Genomic DNA, 19655 nt, shown 5'->3' on the forward strand with positions numbered 1-19655 from the left:
AAAGGAACAGGAAAGGGACAGACACACACTGTAACAAAAGTTTAAAAAGAAAATAAAAATAGACAATGGAGAGAAAGATCAAGGGGAAAAGAATGCTAATATAAAAGGAGACTTGAGTCACTATCGATTAAATTATGGGAAACACGAAATAAAAGCCAAACCGCGGGAAAACAAATGTGTTAAAATTTTGGTGTTAAAATGCTCCAGACAAAACTATTTATGAAACTGGCATTTAAAGTAAGACAGTGGTCCCTGTGCTGTAAGGTACAATTTTAACATGGAAAGCTGCTTCTGTAAGAGGCAGAACTCTAAAGGACACTGATTTTCTACTTGGATGTATTGACATTGGTCCCTACTTAGGCTTCCTAATCACTCACATTTCAACTTAATTGATGAAAAATTAGCAGTTGTCAGAAACCTCAAAACTCATACCTACCTTAAGTATTTAAACTTATTCAGGGTGGGAGGGGACCCTAAGGCCTACAGCCTTGCTGATACATTTGAAAGAAAAAGGGATAGAAAACCTCAAACAAATTAGCACTCGGTGTTTTTATAATCAGAGAAAAAAAAATTATATCCACACTGAAAGCATGAAAAACCTTACAGCTACAGTATGAAACAAATCTTCACATCTGTGCTAAAGAGAACATCCAAAGCATCTGTTCCATATCAGTAGCTTGGCACATTAAAAAGCAGTTTCCATTGTATCTTAGTATCTTTTATTCATGTCCACGCTTGGTTTTTAGAAAGTCTCTAATATGACAAGACCTCTTATTTTCCCTATATCTGTACAAAGAAAATTAATTTTGGGGTGTAAGGAGCCCTATGAAGGTGTGACAAGAGGCTGTCACACAGACTAAAGGCACACAATTCACCTGAAGGATCCACACTTGACTCCAGCTCCATTACAGAAACACAATCCCTTTCCCTATTTCTATCCCACACCTAAAAGTAAGCAGCACTGAAATCACCATTTGAACTAGATCTCCTCTGTGAATAAATTGTGGCTCTAGTACCCTGGACACCGGCTCTGCAAGTCAGACCCGGACTTCAGCTATATAATTCCTTTACAAATACCTGCAGTGTGGCTTTAAAATCATTTTTTAAGTTAGCATGGACTAACTTGTTCTTTTCTAAGCACTTAAAAAGTCTCAAAAGCTGTCAACACTGACTCTTTTGGAAATTCAACACAAGTGGGGGGGTTGATGACCTTCACAGGGTTAGTCACTATCTATTAAAGCTGAACCCAAATAACTCCTGAGCTCTTCCATTTCTTACCAGCAGATCACAGATCAGGTACTAGGTCTACAATTTCCAACAGAAAGGAACTGTATTCTTATTAACATTCACTAGTGTCAACATACATGACTCATTAAACACCTCAAATATTTTCTGGAATTGTATATGTGTATTCTTTTCCAAACTCTTATCATCAGGGAATAAATTCCTAGCAAGACTTGAAGGAACTACAGCTCTCTACAAATTGCCAATGTGAATACAACTGTCCTCTAGTTACCTATTCGAAAAATCCACTGTTCTATTTTTGCTGCTGTGTCATTTAAGGTTTGCAGTTTATTAGACCATGCTCTCCGTGGCAAGGACAGGGGTTTCCAATATATTCAGGGAATACTTCAAGGATTGCAAGTCAAGTAAGTAGAACAGATAAGTCCAGAAACCCAAATCACAAACCAGTGGGAATAGCCACGAATGGAAAACAAACTCATCAGTAAATTTGCAGGATTGGAAGTAAAGATATCCTGGCGTGCTACATCCTCCACAGTTATCTACAGGGTTTCTCTTCTGAAGAATCTGGTCCAGGTGATGATGATGAGATACTCAAGTAAATGAAACAGTGGTTTGATCAACAACTGCAATTCCTGTGATAAACAGGATACAAGAAAAGAGTTCTCAACTTCCAAAAATTCTAAGACAGTTAAAATACAACTCTAAACCTGTAGAGACTAACATCTTTTTACACACAACTGTTTTCTACTATGTCACTCTGAAATTCAGCCAGTGTCAGGCAAACTACCCTTCCTATCTTCAGTGATATATAACCTTCCTAATTAAGGAATTGAAAGTGAAGTATTGGTATAATGCAAGAATTGATAAGTTTGAAAACAAATCTACCATCAGCAACCTTAATTTACAACACCGACTTGAAATCAGATGACTCTTTATGAAGCTGCAGTAGGTTTCCTCCCTTAAGAAGGCTGGCAAACAGTGAAAGGTTAACCTGACACAAAGCATTTCAGTTGTACACCATCATAGACACTTGCTGTCTAAAAGGCTGCATTCACTCACCCCAAGCTGTCTGCCAAAATGAAACGCATCATTGAAGGCAGCCCAAATTTGTGTGGGAGATGTGTCAAAATTGCATAAATATCTACTTGCACTAGTATGAATCAACAGCTGTGATCATCTCAGCAGAGGCAAGTGAGTGAATGCTCATGGAAATTCAACTGTCACCTCTATATGTGGTCCATTTCATGCCACATCTAAATCATACTGATACCCTGCCTAACAGTAACAGGTGAAGTACACCAAGGAACAGTCCAAAACTATTTCAAAGGATATCCATTTGCCATCTCACAAAGTAAAACAATCATGAGCATGGTCTCATGAGAATGAAGGATATTTATGAAAAGAAGAAAAAAAAATAGAATCCTAGAGCAACTGTCAGTATTTATTAGATAGCCTAAAACAATCAAATTCTGAATAAACCAAATACTTTGAAAGCTGAGCAGCAGAGTATAATTTAGCATTATCTGGACTCTTAGTCTGCTGAGTAATTTGATGCAGTACGATCAGGGTTTTAAATTGAGTATGTGGGTACCAGTGAGAAGTCTGCATTACTGAACCATACCACATGCTGAGTCTTAAGATACTAATATCATATTTTTCTACAATTCAATTAAGGAAATTATTCTTCGGTTACCATAACATAGATGGCTGTTTCAAACAGCTCATTATAATCAGCATGAAGGCAGGTTTAGTAAAGAACTCAACATAATTGTTAAAAGACCTGGTCTTTTAATGTGGGAGACCCTACAAAAGCACACACAAAAGCTGCCTTTTCAACAAGAGAGCAGTATGAAGCCCAAGATGCAGAGCAAGTTTAACACCTCCACACAGCCTCCAGTGCATTGTCTCAGTTCCCATAATAATTAAATCCTTCAGCAGTGTAAAAGGCAACCAGCAGACCAGCAGATGCTTTCTTTTTACTGTATATTGGCAGTTCCTGCAATATAGACTACAGAATTCAAGGGTGCTGATGAAGCCCAGCAGCAGCTGTTCAGATCAGGGGGCAGAATGAGATGTCACACACACAAGAGCCCCCTTTCAATAACCACCTGGGGAACTCTGCCTCCTATACCTTGTCAAGTACAATTATCTTGCCACCAGATATTTTCACCCTCTTGCTACATGACCACCTTGGGAAAAGAACTACAGAACATTCTACCAAAATAATAATTCCAATGATGAGAGTACAATGTGCTTTGAGTTTGGGCACGTTATTCGAAGTGTCCATAGGTGATGAACTGTGTTAAGGATCAATTCAAAGAAAAGAACTCATGCCAGTCTTTATGCTACTGACTTACAGTTGAATGACTTTAGAACAACACTATATATATATATTGGTGACCTCATGAAAAGCAAAATTTCTTGAACCACTCTTAAACACACCTGTAAAAGGTATTCCTCAACCCTGGAAGAAGGGCTGTGTAACTGATTACTGTTAATTTCATGCCTGTATTTTCACGGTTTTTAAATTTACAAATAATATACACATCAGTGCCAGAAATATTCTACCAAGAGGACCTGAGAACTGCTATCTTAGGAAGTCCTCTGCTGATCTTCTGAATTTAATCAAGAGAGTTGGATCCTACCTGTTTTATTCATAAAATTAATCCTATTAAAATCTAAGGTGGTCATACATGCAGAACAAATCAAATTCTTAGCTATTTCGCAGCAGTGTATGATAGCATGACAAAGAATTTAACTTGGTGTTACAAATACATCCCTATTGTCTTAAATGTAGGATCATCAACAACATTAAGTTTAAAATGGCACTCCAAAATCATAGCAAGACACTGGCTATTTGCATGAATCTACATAAAAATCAACACTCACTGTTGTCATGGCTAAAAATTTCTACATGAGCAGTAACCCATTACTGGTTGTAGCACTGATGCATACATAAAGGAAAACACAGAAACCTAACATAGGGACAGTGAAAGCATCTACCTGCAAGCTGTAGGCAAATATTTTTTTAAACCTATTATACAAAAGAACACATTCAAAAGTAATACAAGCAGCTGCTATAACATATTTCCAGACCTCTGAACAGGCATCAGCTTACTAATTGCCTAACAGACCATCACTCTAACACAAATGAGTCCTTAGGTGTTTTTTAAATAACATATTGAATGAAAACATGGGAGCTAAGCTGTAAGAATATCTAAGAAGTCCAAATTCTGTCTAGGAAGCCTAGTTTTATATCTGCTTTTGTTCAGTATTGCTTTGTTCCACAGACTATTCAAGCCAAATAAAACAAAATCTAAATGAAACACAATATGATCCTGGATTAGTTACTATCTTCTAAAAGACATAATAGCTTATTGAGACAGCAAAGCAGGTGGAGATTAGAAAGAATAACAAAATCAATATATATGCAATATGTAATTGGGAATTTATAACAATGACAGATCTTCCTCTGCCCTTCTGTGGAGATGGTTCTCAGCACAGAAGTAACAATAGTGATTTTCAGACAAATGGACACAACAATACTGCAAGGTTGATTCTTGGCTTTCAGTCAGATAAGTAGAATAGCAGCATGGAGTGTCTGTAGCAAAAGACAGACTTGTTTGATTTGTTGAAAGATGATAATAGAGTATGAAAACTAGACAGAAAAATTATTGAGCAATGGTCTTTTAATGGATCAGAATAAGTGAGGTTACGTGAAACAAAGACAGGAGAGTAATTGGGCAAAACAATTAGAATAGACCCTTGCAACTACTTTTCTGGCTCTATTATTCAGTAAATATTTGTATTCAGATCCTGTTTGCTTTTTTCAGGAACTGGCATTTTTCTATTAGTGACAATAATACGCTACTTCTCAATATGTGTTCCTAAAAAGAAAGAAGTCATTATACAATAAGTACTTGACCCAGTCAGCCTAATTATTTATCTCTTGCACTGCTCTTTTATTTCTAAATGAAAACACAAGAGCAGCTACAGGGGTATTTTCTTTACCAAGGACTGGAAACTCACGAGTTTGTGACTCATTGTTCCGAGGCTGCAAACAGCTGTGCCACCCACGGCTGACCAAAAAGTGACTGAGCCTCTGAACGTGACTCACAGGTCCACCAAAACCTGTGTGCAGAACCGCTACCAGCAAGAGGCCACCCCATCAGGAGTGGAGCATCTCCATACAAATTCTTGGCAAACACTCCCACAGCCACTCTGCTCAAGTTTTCCCACCAGTTTCAAAAGTCTCCTCAGGGCAGAAAGGGGCAGTAGTTCTGACTTGAGACACAAGTTATCCAGACATCTGCTAAAGCCTGTTAAGTGCACACCCTGCCACCAATAAGCAACACAAACTACAGTTTGAAGAAGTTTGATCTCTGTAACTCACAGAGAAAATGACTCCCTAAGAATGGCAGGGTGCCAATAAACTGTCCACATTCTATCCACCTATGACAGCAACACCAGAGTTAAGAGATGCAACTTCTCTACGCAGAATTTATTTTTTAAGTAAAACACAAGCAAACACATCAATTGGATATTAGGGGTAATACTTATCAGCCTACATAAGGAATAAGTGATAAACATAACAATAGTTTTTACTTCATTTTTGTAAATCAGTAGATCTAACCAGCAGGAAACAGTTTCAACCTCAACAGATTTTAAACTTTTAAAACCTCCGAGATACATTCAAAGCATATTTTAAAGGAAGGTCCATTAGCACGACTGCTGCTAAAAAGTAGACTGAAAATAATATATTTGAGGTCAATCCTGCAATGTCATCAGAGAGTTGGAGTAGAAAATAAGTCTTAGATCCTCTGGCTCAAATGACATTGCCTTTTTAATACCACTATGCCTTGCCACTCAAGGGTATTCCTGATTAATTTTTTTGACAGCTGCAGAGAGGTAGCAAAAATTAAATTGTCCCATCTCCATGTCTGTCAAAACAAGTCAAGTTACTGTCTGCTAAATGTGGTAATTTCTTGAACAGAATAGAGGACACTGAAGAACATGCATAGGAAATTCAAGAACCTCCTAACACAACAGTATGGAAATCACTTCTTTTCGTCAATGAAACATCTGCCATTCATTTATTTGTTCCTTCTAATTGCTGAAGACTTCTACTCCAAAGAAGGTTTTTGTCACCCTAAAGCAACCATCAGTGTGTTATCATTAATACCAAGGGAGTAGACATAACCAAAATATTTTTTTTAACATTGACCAAAAAAACAAATGAAAAAGAAACCCACAAACTATTTGGTCATCCTGTGTCCTTCCAGCCAATCTGTAGCCATTCAAAATCTCCAGCTTACTTTCCCCTTGGGACATTAACAGTCAATAAGTGAATAGAGAGACATGATAATGGTTGGAAAAGAATATGACTAAGAGTAGAAAAAAAAATTTTAAAGGACTTTCCCTAGTTAAAAATCACTCTCACAACTATAAACAGTGAATAAAGTGAAGGAAGCATAAAAGAGCAGACTAGACTTCACAATTAAAACCTTCATGATAGAAAACTAATAGAAAGTCACTTCCTTCACAGCAGCTATTTCAATTCTGAAAGGGTACATGGGAAAAATTATTCTCAAGTTAGGAAAGATCCAACACTGAAATAAAAAAATAACTGACCTCGATTAAGTTCTCATCAGTATTTCATCATTAAACAAATAGTCTGGAGCTGCTCTACATACTTCAAATCATATGAAACCATAAAATCAGCCAGTATAGTAGGATGAGTATCACAATAATTATTCTTCAAATATATGTTCTCCATTAAACTGGGGAATGTATGACAAAATTTTCATTTAGTCCCATGAGAACCTTTAAAAAATAACTCTTAAATGGTAATATTGAACTGCTTCATCCTCACAAGCATAGAAATAACATGAACAAATGGGGACAAGAGGTGCACATTTACAGAACAGTTACTCGCTGTTTATGCCTTGACCCTACTGAGCTTTCATTTACAGCACATCCACAAACTTCAGTGGAATAAACCAGCTGGGCATCACCTCCTTCTCTGCCTGCAAGTGCTGTGAATTATATCGGGCCTATAAAGACTGTGTCCATCCACAGAAAGCAAGCAAAACTCCAGAAACCTGAAGAAAAATTGTAGTTTGAATAAAATGAAAAAAAAGTTTAAGGAATCTCTGATAGAGTTACTCTTATATTTACATCTAACCAGTTTACAGCTGCCATTAGCCATCAAGGTAATCCCTCAGGGACACCACTGTGCTGCAGATGCTTGCATCTCACAATACCAGTGTACACAGTACAGTGTAGTGGTTGTTTCACTTTGAGTGTAAATAGTCTTGTCACCTCCGGCTTGAGAAGAAGAAATAAAATTATCATGTCTATCAGTCTCTGAAGAGTGAGTGGAGCTAACTGGAGGAAGAAACAGAAAACATGGAGTTTGATGCCCAATATGAGGGAGCTGCAGGATGAGCGTGCTGGCTGGTAGGACTGGCCTATTTCTGCCTTGCAAGCAACACTGATAATCAATCTGAAAAGTGGTTAAAAATAACTACCATTCCCACCTCCACCTGCTCCCTGAGGACACAGCCCCTGAATAATATTGCTTAAGCATTGCCATGGAGGCACAAACCTCCAGAGGCTGGTGGCAAGGGCAGGATTGAAGTGATGCTGCTTTTGAAAAGACCAAGTTTCCAGTCTGATTCACCCTGCAAATTTCCAGCACCAGCTTTTATCCTCATCACTCCCCACCAGAGTTCTCTGCCCAGTCCATCTGGAGCAAAGAAGCAAAACAATTCTGGGGACGCCCTCACATATGCTGCAAACCTCTGACTGCAACGGGAAGGAGGCAGAAGTTTTTAAAGTAACGGGTAAAAGCAAAAACAATCACCATTTACAAAACGTAGTCACTGAAAAGCAGCTTAAAACAGCCCAACATGTGATTGATCGGTCAAGAGCTGTCTGATCCCTTGAAACCTCCGTGTTCTCTGGTCCTAAAAATGTAACCTCCACTGGAACCTTCCTGCCCAACACTCTCCCTTACACAGGAAAGAGCTTCCGGAGGAGATGAGCTCTTACCCATGTAGGAAGCATATTTCAGAGAATCTGGGGAGGGATGAAGTCAACAGGGCAGGGAAAACAGTTGGAAGGAAGAAAGAGGATCAGGAAAGAAGTGAAAGAGGAAACAGATGCACTGGCAAGAGAAGGAAATACATGTGGGAGGGGGAAGGCAAATGTAGAAGGTGAAAGTAATACAGTTCAGTTTGAGAGGACAGAGCACAAGTTGCAGAACAGAGATGAGTCAAAATGGGTGAGAATTATAGACAAGAAGAGAGAAAAAATAATTAAAAAAATAGCCCAGACCTGTCAGAGCAGTATCTCTTATTAATCACAGAGCAGTCTGAGTTTCTGAAAGAGAAGATCGAGCCACCTGAGTCAAGGTAGAGAAATGTGAGAAACACATTTTCAAGGGGAAAATTGAAAAAAGGTTGTCACTAGCAGACCTGTCAGGAAAATGAAATATCCAACAGAAATCCTCACATTTCAAATTCTGCTGCTCTTTCAAATCAAGATGAAAGGCATTTTAAGTTCATTAAACTTTAACGTGACTTTACTGCAACACTGGATTTTGAGGTCAAACTCTAAAGCTATTCAGCACTAAACAGGAAAAGCTAAATACTACCACATTTCTTTTCCAAATAGTTTTAAGAACATCTCCCAAGAATAGCATTGCTGCAAAACATTTTGAGGACTAATTTTCCTGTTGAACTGCTTAACCACAAATTTTAGATTAGACACATTAGATGAAATCACTGTTCCTCACTGGAATTAAAAGATACATCATTTAGGAGTTATTCCCGAATCTAAAGAATTAAGCAAAATATAATTGTGGTCCTGCATGTTGAGCCACAAATTTGGAAAAATATTTTTAAGACTTAGAAAGCCATTCCCCATGCTTGCCCTCCCATTGCATGGAAAGAGACATGAGTTCTGAGCTAGAAAGACCAAGTCTTTAATTAATATGACAACTACAGTCAGAAAAACTACACAGAGAAATTCCACCAAAACACCAATTCTGCCCCAAAAAAGAACATCTCAACCTTTCTTCACTGCTAGTCAGAGATCACATGAACTCACAACCACTGTAATACTACAGATGTAAGAATTTACTCCTCAGGCCTATTCCTAGTGAGGTGCGCTAAGAGAATGTTACAAAACACATTCCCCCTCTTGTTTCAGGAGTTTTTTAATTAGCTTTCTTATGTTTCTCCCATTGGTCATGGCAAATAACTTACAATCTCTTTTAAAAAGTCATTTTTTGTTTTACTTCACAGCAGGTATTTTTAACAATAGAGAATAATCCACATTACATTAATATTGCTAGAGCTTGTGCTCTTGAAATAATGTGATGCGCTATGGGGCTTACAAGCTACAAAAACCTACATTTTCAGAAAAGAGAATGCATACAGTTTAAATTAATCAGATTCCCCAGGGGTCTATGAATCTGAGCAATTATAGCTAGGAAGATACAAATTTGAAATACGCTCCAGTCTGCTGCTCAGGAGCTTCTCACAAGGAGCAGCCCACCCTGTACCCAGCATGGCTCTGCCATTCCCACATCTGCACCCTCTCCCATCACCATGTCCACATACACATGCAAATCATACCCATCCCAGTCAGCAAAGCCTTTCACCTCAGCTAATCAGTTTACCAGGGTCTTCAGCAGAAAGGGAAAACTTATAGGCCTCTGATACAACCAGAGACATTCCAATAGGATTACAGGTGTCACTTCCTTAAAGCTTCATGAAACCTGCAACAGTACAGTGACAGTAGCTACCAGCGCTTTCTGAGGCACAGTCCTTCTAACCAACAACACTGCTTGAAGGCATCACTGAGAACAACAAATGTGAAGTCAAACCTCAGCTTTTACAAAGACTGCCATCTGTTCAGCACACTTGCAGTGAAACCAGTGGCCTCAGCATAACCCACAGAGAAGATGCATCACCATATTCAGTGCTGCCAGCCACAAATGCAAAACGAATGAACAGCAGACCCTGAATAACTTTCTCATGACTCCTTGTAGTGATTAACATCAAGGCAAAGCACTTCTTTGAGATGGATAAAAAGAAAATCAGGACAGGCAGAACTCAAAACAAAATAGCTCAAGTTAATCTTGTTTAAGATATAAAACCTCAGGACAATAAACACCTGCTAAAGACCACTGAAGATTTTAATATAAAAATGCACTCAAAATCCCCTAGAACTGAACAGCCCTAAGAGAACACACACACATCCCAAACAAGCCCTCTAGGTATCGCCCAAAAACTATTATTTCATATCAAGCATTCAAAACCGTAGGCGAGATCCACAAAAAAAAAAAAAAATAAAAGGAGGGTGGGAAATCAAAGCTCAGCAGGAATTTTCAACAACAGTTAAAAATAAGCAGAAAGGTATGCAATACGACCTGAAATCCTGCAGCACTTTGTGCACATGGAGGGGCAATCACTAAGAGAAAGTGAAACAATTATTTCCTCACACAACTTCATGAAATAGCAAAACTGGTACTGCTGTGAAATGCGAAACTTGAGCTGCAAAGTAGCATTAAGAAGTTTTCAAAACACCCACCTCAATATAAGTTAGGTTTTAAAACCTTGGCAGAAATCCCTTTTCAACCAACCAGAAATCAACTGACCATAAGCCCAAAGGCAGCAGCCTGCAAGGGCACTTCAGGGAGTCTCACTCTTTTTTGAGAGTAAAAGATGCTGCAGGCAACAGCAATAGTTTGAACATTCTCTCTGGTGTTTCCTACACTCTACTTATTTTCCAGGAAAAAGAAATTCAAAGCCTGATTTAAATTCTACAGAGATAAGTAAGATTAATGAGTGTTCACCTCGAGTTACAATTCACATGGTGGACTATGTCATCACCATACCTCCATCCACAGACACACAAAATCTGTGGGGACATTAGTGCAGGGAAGGTGTGGTCCTCCATCTACCTTTAACTGTCTCTGTGCTGGAATCAGACATACTCACTTATAGATCCTGAAGAATTCAGAGGGAAAAATACCATGGCCCTCGTGGCCTTTAATCAGCTGATATAAGGCAACACAGCTACATGAGGCAGTTGTTGATGAGAATCTGAAGTCAATCACTGGAGCATGCAAGCATAATTTAAATCTTGACTGCCAACATGCAAGGAAGACATAAGGAATTACACAAGCTGTGATGATGCTGTAGTTATTACACTATTAGTTTAGTGTGGGCAGGCAAAATTACACATTCATTTTTTAATGTATCAAATTTCCCACCCAACAGTGAAGTGAGGCTGCTTTGATGATTAGAATTTTTAGGGGCCAAGCTCTAATCATTGTTTGAGTTGATTCTAAGGCTGCTTTCCATGCAGAAATAGTACGAATGAAGGAACAAGCAAGGATAAAAAGTACCCTAACTACAGACTGTACAGTACATACCCTTATATAACTCAGAAAGAAATAGGTAAAATTGATGGTATCAAGGATGAAAGGGCATATCTAAGGATTTTGGAAATACAAATAATTTTGTCCTGCTAAGCATTAGCAGTTAAAAACATGCTTTAAAAATGCTTTGCTTTGATGGCTGAGGTTTTGTTGCTGGGTTTTTTTTCAGAAAATATTTTATTACAGCAACAGTGTCATATATATATATATATTGTTTGCTTCTGCAAGGCAATCATGCTGTATTCGCTGCATAATTTAAAATAAGTTTCAAGTGACTTTTAGAGGGATAGAATAGTGAAAAAACAGGTATTGAGAGAGGAACTGAATACCTACTAACCAATTATAAAATAAAATTCTGATTGAAAGTAAAGGCAATTTAGAGGCCCAAAATATTTTGGATTGTAATATAAAACAGCTGAACAATACCCATAGGTCTGCAAGAACATTTTAAATAGTACGTGAGTGGCTTTTATACAAATTGCTACAATAGCACTATATTATGAAATTTGAGACTAATGTTTCATGTTCTGAATATACAAAGAAACAAATATCCTACTAAGAGTCCTTCAGTGTTTCACGTTACCAAGACATTCACTATTGTTGTGTAATACAGGATAAAAGAAAGGGTCATTGACTGATATTTTTCCAAAAGATATGTTCTCACTTGACAATGTAGTGAACTGAAGCCAATAGCATTCAATGAGCTTTGAGGGAACATCTTTCTCCTATATATAAAAATTCAAAACCTTACTATAAAGATGTCAGTTCAGACTTCATTTTACACATCATAAGCCTTAGCAAACAGCTGGTAATTCACAATGCCTCAAGTCTTAAACATGGCTTGTCAAAGCAAAATAAGAGGAAAGAAAAGGTAGCTCCAGATAATGCCAAGTACACTGGAAAGTGCAGGGGAAAAAAATTAATAGCCAATTTGACAAAGTACACATCAATTTGTACTCCTCTGTGAAAAAGAGTTTTTGAAATATTGAAATAATACAATGTAAGGTAGTACAGAATATTGCTATGAAGTATTATGGAATGACATGGAAGTACTGCAACATTGTTTCAGAGCAGTAGAAAGGAGAACAAAAAAAAAAAAAATCAAAGGTTTGTGATGGGAGTTTTTGTTCAATCTGATTTTTAAAGAACCATAGATACAATTTTAGTATTGAGGGAACGAGTTCAAAAACTGACACCTCTATATCAAGTAAAACTTAAAGAAGATAAAACTGTCAGTGATCTAATAAAACAATACATATTCCTCTGTACTCAGAGATACCCACACAATGCAGGGCATGAGCCAGTACTTCCCTGCCTGCAACAGGCAATGACTCGTGGAAGGCATATGGAGGGGAGCACACTCCAGGGGGTTTCCTTTGCACCCACAGGCACTTGTCCTATTCCTGCATGGATCAGCTGCTGGTCAGGGAGTGAATGTTACTTCAGCAGAAGGGTCTCCTTCCCTGCCTGCCTGTATTTTACCAATATCAAACCGTGTTCTGAAAGTCCTTCCTGCCCATGCCTCCCACCAACCTGCCAGCTGCTGCTCCCAGTTACCCTCCCCCCCAACACCCACCCCAGTGAAGCCCAGGCTCAGCTATGCCAGGGCCAGGAGGTGCCAGACCCCTGTTGGCACAGCCAGGATGGATGCACCACCACACTCCCTGCAGGATCATCCCCCTCACCCTGGCAGCTGCCTCGCCTCTCTCTCACCTTGCAGCCCTTTCTTTCCTTACCCTCTGCATTTCCTCCCTTACAACTATGATTTAATCAACTCTTTTGACCTTCAAAGGAGAGCAGAAAGGGAGGCATGTGAGAAATCCAAGATCCTCTATCTCACCAGTGCACAAACTGTACCACTATATTATGCTAACCCACTGGTGCTGCAGCCTGGAAAATCACCTCCTGCACTCACAGGCCTAAGGAAGGATGTTATAACATAGTGCCATTATCTGTTATATTAAAGAATAACACAGCATATCCAAGATTGCTTCTTAGGATAAAACTCAGAAGCTTTAAGTGTCTTGCTTGCTGATACCCTCTTCAATACAGCTTCCAACTTCTTCTGACCATTCTCTCTAGTTAATATTTGTTTCTTTTGATTATTTCCTCCTATTTCTTACATATGCATCTCTCCTTCCTTGAACCCTTTTTATTTATTTGTTTCTTTTCATAAGCAGTCCTTCAACTTGCCACTATCATGGGTCTCCCGCCTTTGTTGGACAAGGCTCAGAAAATAATTTGGCTTCTCCCACATGACACAGCAGCAGCATGCCATACACAGACACTAACTTAAATTATCCACTACTGGCATACACTATAGCCTCTGCGAGAAACCAGTATGAATATTTTTCTAATAATGCTTTAGACAGCTGCCAGCACACTAATATTTTGTGCAGGAGGAGACATTTGAGACAATTCTTGGCAAGATGCGTGTGCTGCATTTAATAACTGTATGATAAACGTAATATGTTAAATAAGCTTTACCATACAGTACAACCGTGGTTTTCCCTTCCAACCAGAAAGAATCAATGTGGATCAATTAAAATCATTACATCAGTTTTCAAGCACTATTTTCTCCATCTTCATAAGGTAAGAAGAATTACCTAGGAAAACTAGGTCACTATTTTTCATCAGTTGCTTTTCTTAGAACAAAACAGAGGTCATATTAAGGTTTTACTTTGAACAATATTTGTTCAATATATTTTACCAAGTCTAACATACAGGATATGTATATGTACACATATCACATATATGGATAAACATACCTTTTATGGATAATATAAATCAAAACTGTATTGGCCATAAGATAAAGAATCATGGAAATAAAATTAAATGTGAAGAAGATGTTTAGCAGAACAAAGCACCAGCAAGTAAGCAAAGAGACTGACAAAATTTGAAAATTTAGAAAATATTTTTAAAATAACTGAATTCTTTTAATTCTATGAGAACATACAGTTAGTTTCAAATAATTCAAGAAAATGGCAGGGGGGGATTAAACACATCTTGTTTCTACACACTGACAAAAACTGAACCAGTTTCTAAACTCTTGTTCAAGCCCAAGAAGTTTTACAGTTTCAGAAAAACTATATTATCTAAATGTATCTTTGGGGTACATCCTAGCACCTCACACAACAAAAAACCCACAAGTTATTTTGCACTCCAGTGCTCTCAAAGATCTCTCTGCCAAAGGAAAACAGACTACTGATATCCTGTGGCTCCTGGGGAAGGTCACAAGAACCACTCTAAATCCCTTTTATTTTCTTATTTAGCTCATCTGGTCCCTCCTAAGATCCTAAACTACATCCTCAGGCACAGAGGTCAGCACATCAATTCACTCCCAATCTTTCTCCTTTAGGTAACATGCAGGGTCAAGATACTATTCCTGTTTCCTCCTTTGCAGAGCCACATGGCACACAAGGGTTGACATGCTGGGAAGTGGAAGGGATGCACAGATGCATGCATGGGGGAAAGCACAGGGGAGCATCCCCACCTGTGGGAAGCTTACAGAAGTGGGATGAACATGCACGGAGCGAGGGACAGGAGACTGGGGTTATCATTTGTTGGGGACAGGGAAGCTCCAAGCCAAAGGCAGGATCAGAGGAAATGGAGAGGTATGTCTTGCTTGGCACACCCACATCCTGAGACTACCTGGTACAACTGTAACCAAGAAAAATAAACTCCTTCACAAAAGCTCTGTTGTCACACCAAAATATTACATGGATGACAAAGATAATCAACTTCCTTTGGACTACATGGTCACACCAAAAAAAGTAACTCCCTAAAATTAGAAAACATTTTAACTTTAATACTAAATTAGGGATACTTTGTTTATTTTTATTAGAATAATAGGAAATAGTTATTTTTAATATTTAATCCATGTCAACATCCCTTTTAGTAAACTCCCATGCCAGTATTGCATTAAGCGCTGCTTTCCTGTTTAGCAATCTCTCACAAGATAACTAAATGCCTTGCAAAAACCATTTCAAAACTAGTTTGCAAAGTACTAAAGATAAAAGATAAGCATTAAACAGATGACATCTTCTGCAAATCCATCATAATCTGTTCATTTAGGTTTCATACTTCTGGTGATAAATTACTTAAGTTCTTGTATGATTATGATTACACATTAGGATTAGTACTTTCTGTTATGGATCACTTCTATTTTTATTATTCTCACCAGCCTACATTAGCCAAGAGGTAGCATCTGAGGAGAGTGAATGGCTACAGCTCTGGAAGACACAGATGCTGAGCTACAGTGCTCCATCCTCCCTCTCACTGTCACCAGGGACTGATGCTCCAATTCGGGGGAAACCCTGCAACACACTGGCACACCAGTCACATCTCTGCTATGCATTCAGCACACTCCCTCTTCTAGCTCCATTCCCAGTGGCTACAAAGTTTAGTCTTGGTGTCTGCACTAAAACCACCCTCACAACACCAACTCACAAGTCTGAATCAGCAGACTGCCCTACACTTAAAGGCCAAAAGGCATTATTTGATCCATTTCTTAAATTTCCTTTTCTGATGGCACATGCATAGGTTGAAATATCTGAAGTGTTAGCTCACAGGAGTTCAAAGAGCAAAATGGTTTTGGGCCTTGACACAGGAGTTCTTAATAGAGCCAACACTTTCCTGTTCTGTTGGGGGGAGGGGGGGAGCACAACAAACAAAACCCAGGCATGTGCGTCCCTGAACCTCAATTTCCAATCTCATACAAAGCCCAATTTTCACAGGCAATCTTGCACCACAAACACCAGCCTCTCAGACAGGAGCCAGGCAGCAGTGAACTGGCAACCTGGAGGACAAAGGTTCACTGGCAAAGCAACAATCCTACTCATCCTTTATATATGCAAGGTTTATACTTTCACATCTGAGGCTCACTTTCTGGAAAGTGTAACTGACTGAATCAGCTTCTGTTCTTCAAAGGACAACTTCCACTAACCAAATATACATATTTTCATAAACTTACAGTAATGCAAATGGAAACAGCCAGCATTCAAACAGCTTCTAAACCCAATGTTGTGCAGTCCAAAACCACCGAGACATTCCTCTTGCACAGGCATTGTTATCTCCAAAAAGGTAGGGGGGCAGAATCTACAGCTCTCAAATGCATAAAAAAGCCCAGCCAGGAGAACAGTTATGACACAAGGTTCATAGCTGGTGGTGGGACAAAGGCATGCAGGTCCCTGTGCTAGCCAGCCCATAAAAGAGAACATACCTACTGCCATTTGGTCAAGCACACATTTGTGTTGCAATGCTGAGCATCATCAGTCTCAGTTTCTATTCCTGACCCAAGAGCCATCAGCAGCCCACTGCTTACAAAGCAAAGCAATAGTGTTCCTGTTTGAATGAATGATGTTCCACCAAAAAGCAGCATCTGAAGCCACAGCATCAGTCACAATCACTACACTTTTCATGTAGCTTGTAAGGGGTTACCAAGGTCCACTGAGCAAAGCTGACGAGCATCACTGCGTGATCTGCCACATTCATTCTGAAAAAATAAATAGGTAACAAAACAAAAGAGACTTGCTCAAACGTCAGAGAACTGACACCTACTCCCAGGTCTGCCTGAGGCAGCACCTCTCACTTTCCCATTCTTTGGAGCTGCTGCATTTACAACAACCCCTAAGACATGAAAGCTCGGTTCACAGAGAACAGCAGTAAGAGACAAGACCAAAATGAGTCTGTCCTCAACAAGGCCCATTCATCAAGCCTACCCTTCTCAGTCTCTGTTTTTATTGAGCACGAGTTGTGCAGTAAGAATTCCATGACCCATTCTAAGACCTAGTGGCAGAAAACAACATCAGATCAGGGAGTACGGGAACTGCATCTCAATTCTAGAAGATGATGGATAAGGGCCATTTGAGTTCAAACAGCTCAGCTGAGCAGTACAGACACAGCACCGTGGTCAGATGGACTGCAAAATCAGCGGCCAAGACAGTTTCTATTCTAATGCCAACTCTGCTCTGGCACTCCATGCCTCCAGTGTCTATAAATCATTACCCCAGAAGGAACAGGTGACTTAGCTAGTTTTTCTACAAGACCCCAAGATCCTATGATGCAGCAAATTTATGATGCAAATTTACTATGATGTCAGTATTAGTTTACTGACAAGTAGTATTCTGAGAAAACTCACAATTCAGGGCTCAACTACAAGCAGATCTCACCAACTGAGATCCAAGCCACTGAGATTTCTGCATAAATTCTGCATAAGAGCTCTTTACGGTCTTTCCCACAAACTGCAAGCAACTTGCAGAGTTTCAACCTACATTTTTAATAACACTTACTGACATTTTTCACTGAGTGATCAGAAAGAGTGTCCTCCAAGAAGCTTTACATAAACCCCACAGACCCTTACTAAAATCACAAAATCCTGAACTCACAGAACACAAAGGTAACATTTCCAGTAAATTTAATGCTGCATAGAGTTATCCATTATAGGTTTTGATCCAGCAAAAGTTCCCCCTGTTTAAACGGTGAAATCAGTGTAGAGCAGAGAAATGCACCACTGGAGAGAGCACTCTACAGCACCATGGAGTGCAGGTTCCTCAGGCATAGAGCAGACACACAGACAAGGAGGCAACTGTCGTAGCTGTGAAACAAGTCCAGAAGCTACACTGCACATATATAAAGCTCAAAATACAAAGTTCAAAAGATGCATTATAAACCAAGATCTACAATTATAATCTGTAGTTCAAACACACTTAGAGAAATAAATAGTAATCTTGATTTCCAAATCTACTCTAAGACAGAAGACAGCATAGCATTTTGGTACTTATTTTTAGTAGACAGGAGACCACCATGGTTTTAATTCATCAAAAATAAAATTAAGTAATAGTTGTCAGACATGCAACATTAGTCTCTAATTGAAGTTGATTCAATGAGTTAGCCACCTCAAAAATACTGTGTCATGTCATGAGGACACCCTTACAGTTCATTTAAAAAAAAAAAAAAAAAAAGGAAGAAAGAATCTGTTTCCATGCTTTTTATCTACTCTAAGCAGGGCAGGAGACCATTTCCAACAGTTCATAGATGAAGTATTTAAAGCTCTGCAAGCTAAAGTGAAAAAGGGTCAATTTGGAAGCAATCAGGCTAACTACAATGAAAATATAAACCAAGGCTCCTGTTTAGCAAGTCCTGGAACTCTCACAGGTTTTAACCACGCAGAGAGAAAACTTATCTGGATTTCTTCCATTCGGACAAGCCCACCCTCTGTGCTGCTCCATCACTCAGACAAAGTATTGCCTCTGCATATGCCATTTAAGCAGGCACTTGGGCTCTCAAGTACACGGGGACAACCTTTGTACCATTCACATCTAGTGCAAGGGTCTGGGAGTTTTTACTCTGAGTATCTGAAATACATTTTCCCTTTTTGCACTGTGGGCTTACAGAAAACATCACCTTGGTAGCAAGACACAGTTGCTAAAAGAAAGAATTAAAAAGATACAAAATAACTGGGTTTGTAAGTAAACATGGACAAAGACAGACAAAGCAGTGTAATTCACTACTGCTTTCTGCCAGTATCCTAAACGTGAATGGTAAGTTGTATTTGTATAAACCTAAAACGGAACCATAACACTAAATGTTACAGTGTATCCGTTTCTCAATGTTTTAAAACACATGAAAGGCTCATAAGTTAGCTTCCTTGCAGACAACATCTCCTTGGCTGCCACCGTCTCTGCCGAGACATAGGTGTGAGCGAAGCAGTGACAGGAAGTCATGTATATATAGAGTTTCTTCCTGAATTATTAATATAATCTTATCTCGATATCTGAAACCAACTTCGAGGTGCAGTACCAAAACATCAGTCCGAACTAAAAACCGCATTTAAACGGGGTTGAATTTGGAATTATACTTAGTTATTAAATAATAACTACAAAATATCAACTTAAAAAGCCAGAAATAAAAGGCCAGCTATCGAGAACACGATTTCTCATTATTAATCACTCTTCGC

The 19655-nt window shown here is 38.9% G+C and overlaps 1 protein-coding gene across 2 annotated transcripts in view; it reads right to left on the minus strand.

Moving 5' to 3' along the window:
* The window catches only part of VAV3 (vav guanine nucleotide exchange factor 3), a 165753-nt gene that overhangs the window by 145117 nt on the left and 981 nt on the right, over nt 1-19655 (minus strand). The window lies entirely within an intron of this gene.

This window comes from Manacus candei, unplaced genomic scaffold (assembly GCF_025592945.1).
Source record: "Manacus candei isolate 608988 ecotype Guabito, Panama unplaced genomic scaffold, ASM2559294v1 h1tg000005l, whole genome shotgun sequence".
Taxonomy (NCBI): domain Eukaryota; kingdom Metazoa; phylum Chordata; class Aves; order Passeriformes; family Pipridae; genus Manacus; species Manacus candei.